Genomic DNA, 16,138 nt, shown 5'->3' with positions numbered 1-16,138 from the left:
GGGAAAAATGAAACCCCAGAAGTAACAATCTAGTCTATTTATCTTGAGCTAAGGTTACAGCCTTTAGAAACCGTAACAAAAACGGACGCCAGATGCATCAGGAGAGTGGAAAAAAAAACTGTTCCGCCTCCTATTCAGGGAAATACATATTGCTAAAGACTAATCTTCTGGTTTTCTAAAACCCACGGCTAACCTCTCCTTGCAAAATGCACTTCGCTTAAGTATCAGATTCGCTTTCGTGATCGTCCTGAATAACCCTTTCATGTGTCATCACCATCCTTCCATGCTCTCGTTAATCTTTCGCTTCGGAGAAGAAAACAGAAATCGCAACGGCGATTTTCAAATATATCAGGAAAAGTAGAGAGGCATAAAGGAGAAGCATTCTGAAAAATGCATCAAGGTGTTAATGAGCTGGTTTCGAGTATTTTTTTTTTTAAAGTGCCAAATGGCCATCTTTTTGTTTTATTTATTTTCTTATTTTTATAGAAATATCAATCGCTCTCTACGATATCAGATTCCTTGCAAAATGATTTAAAGATTTATTAGAAGATACATGGAAGACTTAAATGACAAAGTATGTTGAACACACGTAGAATGCATCAACAAACAGAAGAAACATGAGCTTCGTTGGATTTCATTATAATAAAGGACCTGTTAAGTCTAACTAATGCATTGCCTGTTAAGTCTAACTAATGTGTACACATAATGCATTGTCTGTTAACCACATGAATTCTGCGTCCGTTTTGTCCGTTTTTTGTGGGATGAAAATAACCTTCCTTTAATGCAGACTAATCCCCATTTCAGCTGACTATGGAGGTTCCACACTGGCTAAAGGGGTTCATATGCAGTGTTCTTTCCAACAGGAGGTCAAGTGCTGAGTGACTGGACAGACCGCCATTATATACAAAGAAGTTATCTTATTCAAGTTACCTGGAACAAGAATTATTCAAAAATATCTCCAATTAGGGGGTTTAAAGAAAATGTAGCTGCAAGGCGATATCAGTGAATTTGATCGAGCAGCTACCTGGTGCGCATTTAATAGTACTAATGCGACAAAGGTTACCATAATTTGCTGGCTTGTCACGAGGAGAATAAAAAAGAAAAACACGCTATTAGTAGCATGTTTCCTTACTGTAACTCAACAATGATGTTCGGGAAGAGCCAGATCCACTCACCTTATTAGAGGTTTACGCTAGATATGAGACGGAGTATTATCCAAGCATCATCTTGACTAATGTTTTAATTAATCAAGATGCTTAAAGGAAAGTAATAACACGCTACTTCAAAAATGCCAGTTAGACAGCATGGTTTCAAACAGACTTATTTTGGACCACAAAGAAGAAGAAGAAAGTATCCATCGTCTACCACATCCACCTTCAGAGTCTGTGGCACACTCCGACAAGGGGCCTAACGTGCCTTCAGCTCAAGACCAAATTTAAGTCGTGATTACTAAGCGAAGCATATTTGCTAGAAATTCAAATGAGGCTAACAAGCCAATTTCAGAATATTTTCCTCGTGGCTGATACGATGCACTTCAATCATGGCTTTACCTGTCTCGGAGTTAATTCTAAAAATTCCAACCCATCTTTTGGCTTTTCAAGCAATCTAGACTCTTCAGGGTATTTCTTCGATTGTTTTTAAATATAATGGAAACAAGAGTAATTTCTATCTTCAAATCAGCAAGCAATAATGAGTTTTCAACGAGCGAAATGCTTATGGACTTATGTCATTTGTAGCTATGCTTTTCATACTGCATATATATGGAAGGTGCTCCTGAGTAATAACTTGGCGTTTCGAATCCTATTAATTCTACGTTATTACTTATATTGCCTGTTTCAAAATGAATCGCATGTCTTAGCCAGCAAAACAATAGATGTGGAACCTTATTTTAATAATAAATTAAGAATAATTATCCTTAATTTTTATAATCGTTTCCTTAATTAAAAATAATCCCTTTATTAAAATAGCAAATATATAAATATAAAGAAATAAAAGTTATAAAAATACAAGAAAATTTTAACATTCAATTATGCATAGTTATTTCCATGGGTGTCCGCAGAAAATTTTCCGGGGAGGGTAGAACAAAGCAAAATTTTCCGGGGGTGAAAAGCTTGGAGACAAATAATTACATCAATAAATTTTTATTTATTTTTTTCGTTTTTTTTTTTTGTTCACAAATAGATCTCACAAATGGGGGGGGGGACAAGTGCTCCAGTAGCATGATGTGCTAGTTTTCACTTGTACCTCAGCTGTAAGCCAGACTAAGTAAAAATGTCGTATGTCCTGGTGTTCTTGTTCTGCGAAATTATTTCATTTATTTCGTATGATGATACAATGGCCGTAAGCCCCCTTTTAAGTGCAGGTGCGGCACTATCTCAATCCCGCCCTTATTTTATCCGGGCTCGGAACCTGCATAACTGACGAATCAAGCCTACGGCTGGGTCTTAAATATTTCTGACTATAATCCATGTGGGTGTGGGTGTGTATGTTCATGGGGCCGGTTTGCCTGTTCTGGGGTACGAAAAACTCGAGTTTCCGGGTAAAAAAAAACAAAAAAAAAAAACACCTACCTCCGTATGAGACCGGCTAACTCACCTTTCATTGAAAGAGACCAGATAAGGCCTCTTTCAATCCCTCACGTCACGGATGGGGATCGAACCCAGGTCTTTCCGAAGACCAAAGGGGCTTTGTCTCTATACAGACAGCTACGGAGATACAACGGCCGTAATGAAGGAAGAATCTGACTTAGGTCGGATATCGCGTAATGGCTAGAAACCGAAGCTGGAATCTTACATAGAAAAATACCCAATGGCATCCCATTGGGTATCCGGTGGTTTGTAAAGGTGGTGAAGTGGATCACAATATCATGTCTAAGTGGACATCTCTACTCCTTGAAGCATGATGCTGGATATAAGCATTAAACGATCCAGGAAGTGGTATTGGCCATCGACAACCACAGACAATAAAGTTGGTTATCGCAAACAGCCTGCTAAAATAATACCGGCGCGTAAAGTGTGATGAAATCACAAATAAAGTAGACACTCAACTACATCTGTTTTCAGAATTCTGGATAAATTTTGAATAAGAGAAAAAATCTGCTATACTAGCTGACAAAGGACTAACAAGTAACTCACGGGATGACTGCAGAACATCAGACTGAAAGTGAACAGCCTTTGAACCAAATTGTTGCAATTGACAACTCATGGATATAAGATTGTGAAGCACTGAAAAATCAATCTTTACAGCGTAAACAATCAACAACTGTCCGTGGCGACAGACACTAAGTACCAGCAGAGATGACTGACTACCGCATGCTATATGGCTGATATGTTGATAGCCGGGAACTTATTCTGCATGACAATATGAAGCCACATGTATCGCGTGGAGTATCCAATCTTGTGACTAAGTATGGATAGCAAGTGTTTCCTCATCTCCCATTCCTAACGTGGGCACTTGACACTTCGATCTATTTTCGAAGTTGAAAGAACCACTCCTTGCGAAAAGCTTCATTACGCATGATGAGGTTTCTTAAGTGACAAGACTAAACAACTAGATCAATAACAAAAGTTGGCTTATAGGAATACAATACTTTTCCAGTAGATAAGTATTGGTTAGAAAGTAAATTATACTTGCCACTTGGTTAGAAAGTAAATTATACTTGCCACTTGGTTAGAAAGTAAATTATACTTGCCAAGAAAGAATATTCTTGTTTAATCCTTTATCCAAGAGTAAGCAAAAAAATGTTTGCGCATGAAATACCTTCACAACTGGGCTATTTGTAAATTGAAGCTGATTTGGCATCAATTGCTTTGGTATCCCATAGTGCAATGAATACTTCCCTTTGAACGTGCATAATACTATGCGTTATGGGAAAAACACGAATTTGTAATAAGATGGCCCAAATGAAGTTCAGATGAAAAACTTTATAAAAGTTTCGTGCACCGTAGGTGGAACTGAAATCCATTTTTTTTTTTCCCAAACACAGGCACGTGTTGTTCTTTCACCTGGCTATTGTTTGAAAGATTCCGATGTCTCGTTATCATAAGCTGCATCTGCAAATCCAACACTATTCCCGAAAAAACAATCACCAAGTTAATGCAGACGGTTTCGGCTCCTAAGCATTCTCACAACAGTCAAGGTTCGTATCCGATAAAATTTATTACCATTTTTAAAAACTCTTATCCTCCATTTCTTGTAAAAATTCATCAATATGTGACGCCTCATTTTAGTGATTCGCACAAATTTCTTTGTGCAGTCAAACTGAAAAAACAATGAACTTTGAGAAAATAATTTACTGCAGTTAGAAACATTCTTATGAATGGCAATAAAAGTTTTAAACAATGCTGTCTTTGCTATTCTTAAATATTTTAATCTTGATTCTATCAAATATTTTAAATATTTGATAGAATCAAGTTTATGAATAAGGTATATAAAATATTTTATCTGAATCTTACAAATCATCTTTCGTATAAGTGACAACTCAAAAAAAAAATAGATATAAGGTTAATATAAATATACAATTTAAAAAAGACATTGTTCACAATTAATAACGACCGGGCTTTCCAAACTTTCTGGTAAAGAAACAGTCATTCCCGTTTGAGTTAGGATAATGTAATAGGGCTTCGGTACTCTCATTGATAATAAATAAGCCCTGAAATTTAAAGCAGCATTTATACAAGTCTTCCACCATAAGATAATGTAGTCAGTGTCGAATACTATAATATTCTCGTTGGAAAAATCACAGCGCATATGAAATTCTTTAATATATCCCCTCCTTAACTTCTTGAATTGTTTCTAAAAATGCCCTAGTGGCCTGTTACGATTTGAAATCGCGACTGATTCGAGGATAAGGTGGTTAGACCGATGTGTCCTATGTCTGTAGATGCGTGTGTTCACGGGGGCCGGTTTTTCTGTTCTGGGGGGGAGGGGAAGAAAAACCCCTATCTCCATTTGAGACCGGTTAACTCGCCTTTCATCGAAAGAGACCAGATAAGGTTCTTCACGTCGTCACGGACGGACGTGAAGAACGTCCCGTCCGTGACGTCTATATCGACTGAGCTACGGAGACTCCCCACCTGACATTACATACAACATAATCATTAGCGCATGTAACTTCTGGCTGTGGATGATGCTTAGCAGGGTAGTAACGTTATTAACAGTCGACACTAAACATCCAAGGAGTTTAATCGCAATTTCGTTCGTCTATGCGATAGCCATATCTGTTTTAAATTTTCATGCTTCATAAGTTTTATTGGCATATTTGGCTGTATTCTGGTCTAGCCGATCGAGTAGTAGCGTGTACACTTTTCAAACAACAGACTGCGAGTTCAAGGTGAATGAAGGACACTATTTGTGAATGTTTTTATATCGTAGATGAATTTCAAGCACGATTTTCGGATTATGTACGTTGTGGCCTACCCATTCTAAAATGTAGAAACATCTCTATTTTCAGGCGTTCATTCCCCCCCCCCCCCCACCCACCCTCCAAAAATGCCTGAGAGGATTCGCTCAATTCTAAACGACAGTTATCTAACTACTATCTATCTTTATTAAATCTTGTGTATCAACGTTGAAATAACATAACAATCTCACCATGTAAATTTCTGGAAAAGAATACTACAAGTTTATCTGCCATCAGAGTCCGTACTTGTTTGGATGCGTTTCCAATGTCCTCTCAGTAAAGTGCTGAGTCGGGAGTAATATAACGGACGTCCTAATGCGTTCTATTCATCTTAGTTAGTGTTTGGACACGCTTTGGCCATTCTCGCAATCTTCGGTCTCATGTGTTATATGTGAGGTTTTTGCATGTTTCTTTGTTATGCAGAAGCGTTGAAGTAGTGTGCAGCTACTTAATTTTTTTAAACCCTTTCCAACTTGGAGCAAGAGCGAACTACCACCTATTAATTTTTTTGCCACTCTCCCTGGTAATAATACTAATAATAAAAAGTTGCATTTTCTCTGAGTGTTGGTTGTATAAGCAAATATTTTTATTCTTCGAACTTTCAATTAGGAGCTCGAAGAGCTTGCGAATGTAATTTTCCGGCTGTTTGTTTGTTTGTCATGGCTATTAAACTGATGTCATTCATGACGAGTGGTCTGTGTTCGTTCAGTTGATCACTTAAGTGAATAATCGTTGTTAGTTTAAGGACATGCCACCATATTACATATTCACTCTTACTTATCGAGTTAGGCTAAGCATGCATAATTCATCGACTAGCTAAGTGAATTAAGGGTTAATTTTAAATGCAAGACAATATATAAATTCGAATAAATCCATGTAGAATCCGTTATGTTGATTGGGCTTTCTTTAAACGTTATTGCCATATCACCGCAAGACTGTAAAATGTAATACATTTTTCGAGAGAATTCTTCTACAGAAATCGCACCGTATATCTTGGACATGTTTCATAGTTTGTTCACGACAATGACACCCAAATGAATTCTTATTAAATCTGCACTTAAAAGAGCATACGTATGCTTGGCTGAATCATCAACCGATGGCCGAGTTACTCGTATAACTACATTATATTTTAGTTAAGGCAGTTTCTGGTTTATCAGAGCCAGATCTTTAAGGATGCAGCAGCCAAACATAATTTTTTCAGAATTTGAAAGCTTTGGTTTGAAATGAAAATGATTTGATTGTACTTCGGCTTCTATTTCTCGATAAGAATTTCTTTTTTTTTTCTTCTTCTTCTTCTTGAATATGCTTTTACTGATGACAGTACTAATCGTACTGCAGCCTTCCAGTATATCGGTCATCCTACGTGATCCTGTGCAATAGGTTGATTGTAGCATACTAAACAAATTCAAACCACCAACTAAAGCCAGGACAGTAATAGTTGCACCAATCAAGGAGGTGGCTTATATATTCTTTAAGAAACTGGATATGCAAGACTAAGAGCAAGAAAAGAGGAATGAACACCTGGGATTTTATTATTACTATTATATTATTTCTTATATATATATATATATATATATATATATTTTTTGGGTGGTGAATACAAACTGTAAGAAGTACGACAATCGAAACAAACTAAAATATTTACAATCACAGATGACATATTATTCAGTGCAAGCGGATGTTTACTGCTAGACGCATTAATTAAATGAATCATTTATCTTTGTCAATTAGAGAATGTGTAATTCCATTTATATTCAATTATCATTAATTTTCAGAGTCCGAGAATACCAATTTAGCATCCGATTAATTACTACGTCTTCACAGAGAGAGAGATGTTGCAAAATGATCGTAGCAGGTTTTTAAAGGAAAACTTAAACATACCTACGACGGGCGAAAACTCAACTTCTTTTTATGAATCTATTTCGAATCGATTCCAATTTACTACTTTCCATTTCCTTTAAGAAAAAAAAAAAAAAATGGAACAACACAGAACTAGTTGTTTGCATCTTCCAGTTTTCAATCTCATAAGTACATTTAGACAACATTCCAAGATAGTTTTGCTTTTTTGGTTCCTTCCGGTGAGAATTTTTTCCCCCTTTTATTTACAGGAAGTCTCTTATCTCGGTGTTATTCGGACTTGCCTTATGGTCGGTGGCGATATTTCCCGCTGGGCAATTCTTTCAAAGATCCTCACTTTTCTTTCAGCTTACATCATTGCAATGATCGGAGCACTATCTGAGATATGGTAGTGTGAGAGAGAGAGCGAATGCCAGTTTTAGATTTCGTTTTATTTTTCCTAGATAAAGTTCTATTTCTGTCTGGTCTTGTGATTGAACCTACCCGTCAATTCGCTATAAGAGTTACCTACTCTTTCTTAGAATAAATTGGTTTAGTAGTGACGATACTATAAATTTTTTGTTCGTTATGTACACAAAGACGTGATTCGCAAAACAGAATTTTGCACCAAACTCTTTGCCTGATTTTTTTAACAGAAGAAAAATGCCTAGTAAGCACTCGATTAAGAGGAGAACTAAATGAAATAACCTGCGGAGGAATCTGTAATATTACTTACAGCAACACTTGTTGACATCCAGTTTTTACTATCTCCTTTTCGATTCCATTAATAGATTCTAAAATTTATAATTAAATTATCGTATTTAAAAATGCATCCACTATCATTACTGGCATTCCAAAGTATACAGTTCGTAATGCTATAAAATATTTCGTCGACTGTCTATTATTCCGGGGGGGGGGGGAGAATTCCAGTTATATAACGAAGCTTTTTCCTATTACATTTTGATAGTACACTGTCTTTCAGAGGAGCAAAATAAGAACACAGATGTATTAGTTCCAATTTGCACGGCCGCATCGTGTCGGACAAACGTATACAGCGTAATAAAAGTTCGACATACGTCGGTAGCAATTCGTCACTCATATATTTTCTATGCTCTCTGGTGGAAGGCTGATTTTGTTTATGTGCTGTAACGTAAAAACGAACTCTTATATTTCAAACAGCTAAGATAGAAGACCAAATACTATAAAGTGTAAGGATATCATTCCGATTAAGAGATTTCCCATGTCTTTTCACTAATATAGCGTATATGAAAAGACGTTGATATTTTCTTTCACAACAGTAAGACATGACTGAATTCCGGTCCACTTCCAGATTTTTAAACAGTATCTGCTTTTTATGTGCAGTCCTACACTTTTTTTTAAAAACTCCTGCTTCTTCGATTTCTAACTCAAAATTTCATGCTATTTCGGCCAAATTTCCAAAGATTTCTTTTTTTTTTAAAAAAAAAAAACTTTTAAAAATTCCAAAGACCTTAAAAAAGTTATGATATTAAAGCGCAATAATAAATAATAATAACGAAGTAATACAAACAACTGAGTTTATGTAAAATAACTTGAGAATATCAATATTTCGTATTATGACCAAACAAGGACAACTTCTGAAGTTTAAAAAAAAGAAAACGTAACATCCAGAGAACGTTGCACATAAACGGAAAGATAAAATATGACTGTCCTCGCGTGTGATTGAAAAGAGCCAACTGCCTACAAGGATTCAGCAATCATACCTTACCACTGCAACAACAAGCAAACAACGAATCAGAAGTTATAACTTAAAAAAAAAAAAAAAAAACATTGGAATGTTATTATAATTGTTACGTTTGTCGGATACCATTTGATTACCTAAGTTTGTATAGGTATTCACCTGTTTTTGCTTACTTCTATTACCTTTCATTTGTTACGTAGTTCTCTGAAGATAATCGGAATGGCAATATTGAAATTGTAGGAAATAAAAACCATCCCCGCCAAAATAAAATGATATTGCCTATATAAATGAAGTTTTTATTTTAACAATTGCTAATGTTATTAATATTCTTAAGTATGAGCATTAATGAAATGCTAAGGGACTTCGTTTTCCGGCCACACGAATGTATAACAGCATTAACACTAAGAAGCATGCAAAGGACTTCAAGACCTGGGCGAGAAATTCATTTATTCGACATAAGCCTTAAATGAATAAAAATGGCGTCACTTCGCAAAAGTAAATTCTGGTTAAGAGATAGGCAGAGCAATAAATAAAATAAATAATAAATAAAAAAAAAAACAGTATGCACCTGTAAAAGACCACTCACTAGAAACCTTTTCTATATATTTTGCCAAAAAAAAAAAAAAATGTAATCCTTACAGTATCGTATCGTTTTGCACAATTTCGGCAATAAAAGCATTTCGATTTTAATCAAAATTAAAATGGCTGAACAAATTTTAGTTAACATCACAAGAACTAAATTTTATTAGCCAAAACGACATTGTTGTATGCCAGCAATAAAGTTTTCTAGCTATTGCGAAAGTCAGATATTAAGGAACTCTTTTCTCAGTTTGAGTTTGAGTGCTAACTCAAACTCAAATATATATATATATATATATATATATATATATATATTTCAGAATAATAAACATAACTAATGATTAAGGATGGAGAGCGACAGCTTACGTACATATGAAAAGACAATTTTTAATTTTTTTTTAAACAAGCTTAAATATGAGTTTCAACACAACAGTAGACTAATCTTATCGAATATTTTGCTTTCTTTCACCAAAAAATCGTATTATCTTTGGTAACGTAGTGTCAAAACAAACAAAAATGTCTCAGCTTTGTTTCGTAGCGAACTTGGGCTGAACGCCAGGAGTTATTTCTTCTTTTTCACCTCCCCAATTTACTACTTATTCATCTGTAGTGTAGGGAGGAGAATTAAAATGAGATGTGACTGCATCAAGTGCTCAAGTTTTCGATGTTTACATATACAGACCGACATTGGAAGACATTATTTATTCAGCTTCTCCATCACTAGTATAAGCTATGCGTACAATGAACATACACGGATCAGAACGAACGAATCGAGTACGTACTAATCTCATACTAGTTTGAACTGCTCAGTTTAAGTCAAAACTGAAATGATCTTAAATTTTAGCAGGCATCACAAATAGCAGTTTAATGAAAATCTTTCTACCTAGAAGGTCGATTTCGTTGAAAAATGTGCAAAAGCTATTCAAGAATATGATTTACAAAAAAAAAAAAAAAAAAAAATATATATATATATATATATATATATATATATCAATATTACAGATGGGAGGTTGTAGAACCTGTGGCACACTAAGGCAGGAGTTACAGGAGAACTAATGATATATTTCGCTTGAAGAGTTGGAGGTTATAGTTGGGAAACACTTTGTGAGGAAAGAGCTGCTCCAGAGAATAGAAACAGATGGAATGAAAGAAGAAATAAGTAGGTTTAGTAGGTGTGCAGCTAGAGTATAAAATGTTGAGAAGTAGTTGCTCGCATTTCAATAGGCTTAATGGAAGTTGATGCCTACTATACATTGAAACTGAAATGAGATGTTTACTGCGGGTTAGTTTTTGCAGAGAGGAAAAGAGAAAAAAAAAAGTTTCTGAGAAGGCTAACTGGCTATTGTTCAGATCAAGCAACCAAAGAGACAAAGCGACTCAAAATTCGTATATGTTACAGGTCGCTCGCTATTTTGAAATATAGATTATGAACACGACTTCCATGTTTTAAAAGAAAAAAACAAACTCTAATTTCATTATTCGTCTGACCATCATGACACGCTGAAAGGAACAGCCTTGAATAGTCTCACTGTAGCTGCGATCATCTCACATTCTAATAAAATATAACTTATTACTATTATTACGGGATACCTCCAACGAGTTTGACTCATCGTGGGAGGGCATACTACTCCACTAAACAACTCACCGTCTCTCCTATTTAATCCTCTAACTACACGACTTTACCATCACCACACAACGCCATCAAAATCTTTTATGTCTATTCATTGAGTATGTTATCTGTTTTGTGTATTATGCCAGATGAAACACCAGAGTTTCTGAGAGGGAAATCCGCCGTATGAGACTAGCTGACTCACTGTTAGTTCGAAAGCGCTTCGTGTTCTAGACGAGACTCCGGAGGAGGATCTTTTAAGCAAAGAGCAACACACGGGGCAGGGAAGGTAATTTCGGTTGTGTTGCTACCCACCGGTTCTCTAAATGTTATCAGATGTTACTGAAATTAATATTCATTAAGATTAATGAAACAATTATCGAAAGTAGCGTGAAGTTTATAACAAAAAAAAAAAAAAAATTGGCAGCAGCGTTGTCGTCGGATGTCTTGGGTCTAGTTTCTTTTATTAACTAGAAGAAACTGCCTGGAAAGCTTCAATTTGAAGTTAATGAATGGAAGGATATTAAAAATCTATTACTCCTCATAGCCAAATAAGTTGAAATTAAGTTTACAAATTGATCAGACAACTTACGAGAAGCTAAACTTCACATTAGAGTTGCCTTGGTATTTCACTACTTAAAGAACCCCAACTGTGCCAACATGTTCTTCTTTTATGAATTCTTTTGATTATACAGGCTACTTTAATGCCGAAGATAATATTTTCATAAGCTTTCTTTTCATTTTTGAAACAAGTTTCAAACTAGTTGATTAAAAGGAAAAAATGAATTTTTAATATCTTTTGATTCAATATCTTATTTTAATAAAGTCAACCAGGGATAAAGAGATGACATACGAAGTCGTGAAAAAAAAGGGGAAAAATAACAGATTGCATGAAAAGGCTGATTTACTGAAAAGACGAAACAGATCTAAAGAAGCATGAAACTAACTCAAAACAGAAATCTCTACGGTAACGAAAACTTTTAGTTGCCACTAGAGACACTGTATAAGTAGCATGCTCGAAGAATGACCAAATCACATCACGGTAAATAAGCATTATATATATATATATATATATATATCCGTTTATTTTCTTACAAAATTGAGCTCAGAAACTCAAAAGATGCGAATTGTCTTCCACAAAAGGAATAAGAAAGTATTCCCATTTCATGAAATAATAACATATTTGTAGCATTTTCAAGCACTGGACCTTCCAAAGCATGACGCAAATGCATTTCTCCCATCCTTACGAGACATTTTTCTTTTCCCTAGCACTTATGTTTACTTTCTAGAAACAAGTGCATGCATTCATCTCTTGTTTTATATGTTATTTTCATTTTGTATTTGGATGTTTTTAAGTTTTTTTTTTCAGTTTTAAAGCGAATGCCTATTTTTATGATTTAATCTTGTCATAGTGGAGTTGGTAAGATATTTTCCTCATGCATTTTTCCCCTCTCCAACAAATCTTCTTCACTATTAAACGTAAATGCTCGTAGTACCTCCGTTTCAAAAATCATTCTGCCATCTTTCCCGTGGTTTTCCTCTATTTTTCTTTCCCTTTAGCATCCGGTTCTTTAATTTCTTTGCCCATGTGTTATCGTGCATCCTTTCTATATTATTTTTCCATTCTTTTTTTCGTTCATAGATCCAATCGTTAGCTGAATTTTATAATTTTCTCTGATTTTTGAGTTCCGCATTTTGTTTAATATTTTTCTCCCAATTTTTCTTAGCGTTTTCATCTCAGTAGTTTCATAAATTTGTCTAATTTTGTAGCTGCTGCACACGTTAGTACCGGTGTGGTTAGTAGATTCTTATATCTGTTTCTTTTGCTTGTAGTCTCATTCTTCCAGATGAAGCAGTTTTGAGACATTCCGTGTGATGCCATAATTGGTTATTTCTATTTTTTAATATTTTATCTTACTAACTTGTTCAATTATTTCCCCTTTGTTTCTCATTTGCGTTCCTTTGGAAACTGTCATTCTCGTAGTTTCTTCTATTGCCTTCTTCATATTTTTATCATCTACATTATTGAATGTATTTATTAATCTTTGTAGATCATATTCATTGTCTGCTAATAAAATGATAGCATCAACACATCCAATTAATCTTAATTTTTGATTTGTATTCCGTATTTTTCCACTGTTTACTTCTTTTCTTATTTCATCCATCACTAAATAAGCTGGAAATTAATCCGTCACCTTTCTGCTTATTTTAATTTCTTCAGTTCGTCGTTGTTCTGCATTTATTACAGAACTGTTATCTGTATACTCTTAATTAGTTCTAAAATTGATTTTGGTATTTTCTCATTTTTAAAGTGGTTATTATGGCTTTTAACTGTATTCTATCAAATGCTTTTGTTCAAGCAATAAAGCACATGCATTCCACTGATTTTTCTATTATTTGCTTTCGCATAAATATTGCATCGATTGTTGATCCACTTCTCCTAAATCCTTGTTGCTCACTGAATAATGTAGTTAAATTATTTATTATATTTCCATATATTTTTGTGCATAATTTTAACAGATCGCTTACCATTTTCATATTTTGTAATGTTTTAAAGTTGTATATATACGAAAACTAATCTTATGCTTCAGAATAACTAACCTCCATTGTTTATTCTTCCTCTCTCTGGCAGCTAACGACTTTCGTTATGTTAGGTTTAATTTTGCGCGATTATCAACACACATACACACAAAGTAATACTAATCATAAAGATAATTCCTAAAAGAATTTCCAAGTACTCAAGCTTATCAGTATCTTGCCGGCAATGTGGAATTTCAGATGAAATTTAATTCAGAATTTCAGAGTCGAATAGGATTTAAACTCATTTTCTGTATTTTTCGAAATTCACTGTTGGGACCTCTTGTCAATGGATTAATGAAATAAGCGTAATTACTGTTTCGATAAATGGGTGAGAGATGCATAATAACTTGTCAATATTTCGAATCGATAAACAGCTTCTAATGACAAGAGTCATTATTCATCCGAAAGAACTAAGAATATTTTCAATTCGTCGGGGAAGTATAATTAAATGTAAAACCGAGGGGAAATTTTTACATCTAAAACAAAAAGGAATACAAAACAAATGCTATAACATCTCCCTTAAACAAATGCATTTAACAAATAAATGTTATCCAAATGATTGATATTTTGTTTATTATATTATGAGACCAATGAAATGAGTTACTCTCATGCATCATATATACAGAGAGCGACATGAAATCTTTATAAAGAAGATACTCTAAAGTATTTTTAAACCACAGCAGATGAGAAAACATAACATAAAGGTCTTGGCGAATATTGGAGAGCTTTTAATTCGGGATCAGTACACAGACAATGAAAATTATCACATTTCTTTGAGATACAATCACGAAGGTTCATGGTATGAAACATTTTACACATACACACACACTATGAACGAATGGAGTTATTCTCATCAGTGGCCATAACTTGTACATATTGCACAAGCTAATTATACATTGCTGAAGTTTAAAAAAAAAAAAAAACAATAACGTTCTTTCAAGACATAAAAATTAATTCTACTTACGAGCGTTATTCCGAATCAGATTTGAAAGGATTTATTATCTGTTGATAATGACTTGAATTTGGGGTTTCTTGTTTGTTTTAGAAGATTGTGGTCTAAATAAGATCTTTATGAAAAGACCTGTCATATTTCGCATGGTTTTATGGAATGAGCAGTCAACCACAAGTTATCAAAATAATGTAAAAAGGTTGACTGCTCATTCCATAAAACCGTGCGAAATATGACAGGTCTTTTCATAAAGATCTTATTTAGACCACAATCTTCTAAAACAAGCAAGAAACCCAAATTCAAGTCATTATCAACAGATAATAAATCCTTTCAAATCTGATTTGGAATAACGCTCGTAAGTACAATTAATTTTTATGTTTTGAAAGAACGTTATTGTTTGATTTTTTTAAAACTTCTGCAATATGTACAAGTTATGGCCACTGTTGAGAATAACTCCATTCGTTCATTAATTCTTTAATTAGCTAACTAACTTCCTCTTTTTTCACAGTTGGCGGCTGAATGCGAATCTTTTTGTACTGTACAGTCGCCAAAAAAGAATAAAAAATAAGAATAGAGCTTCCCACCAAACCAGCGTTTGCATCGTGGTTTATAACCGAGACAAGCACGCCAATTAACCCAGAAACAGGATCCACGTTACAGACATAATAAAAGAGCATTAAGTCACCTGAAAGCAAAAATAAAATTTTAAAAAATCTCCAAGGGCATGAAACTAACTGCAGATTTGGAAGAACATTTATCGAAAATTACTTCAGGAAGAATGAACATAAATAGAAACAAGGTATTAAGAAGATGCAAGTTAACAATGAGATGAAGACAGAGGCAAGCGCGCGTGAGCGCACGCACACAGAGAGAATCCAAGTATCATATGGAAGAGATTTCGGCATTAAACTAACTGGGTAATGAACTAGTTGAAAGAATTCGGAGGCCAACCGAATGGTTGGTGTCCGAGTTGAATTCACTTAGACTACCTTACCGACTGCCTAGGCTTAAATTTACGGACGTGTCTCATTTCAGTTTAGGGATTGCTGAATTTAATTTTTTCACATTAAATTGACATATCAATTTACGATATATACTATGCGTACAAAGTACGCATAGTATATATCGTAAAAAGCTAATAATACTATGATACTTTAGTGCCGAATATTAAATAATACAATGAATAAATTCACCGAATATTTATGCGTCACTTTTATTGAATTGCATCATTAGTATTCAAATAAGAATCTAAATAATAAGAATAATAAAAACTTGTACTAGTGAAATACTTCGATTTTCAGAGTGTCGAATTTATATGCAAACTCATACAGCTAAATCTCAAGAGGACTTGAAAAGTGAAGACTCGATTTATTTTATTTTATTTTTTTTATTTTGCTAACACGCTGCCTCAGAATAATTTGATTAATACGCAACTCTGTCGTAGAACTAGTCATTATTAATGAA

General features: G+C 34.4%; 1 protein-coding gene across 10 annotated transcripts in view; it reads right to left on the bottom strand.

Annotated features, from left to right (window-relative positions):
* The window catches only part of LOC150100053 (MAGUK scaffold protein DLG1-like), a 741,341-nt gene that overhangs the window by 355,201 nt on the left and 370,002 nt on the right, over positions 1-16,138 (bottom strand). The gene's annotated exons all lie outside the window — the stretch shown is intronic.

Source organism: Typopeltis vanoorti, chromosome 13 (assembly GCF_054136105.1).
Source record: "Typopeltis vanoorti isolate ZY-2024b chromosome 13, IOZ_Tvanoo_1.0, whole genome shotgun sequence".
NCBI lineage: Eukaryota > Metazoa > Arthropoda > Arachnida > Uropygi > Thelyphonidae > Typopeltis > Typopeltis vanoorti.
This window is presented reverse-complemented; position numbering and strand designations above follow the sequence as displayed.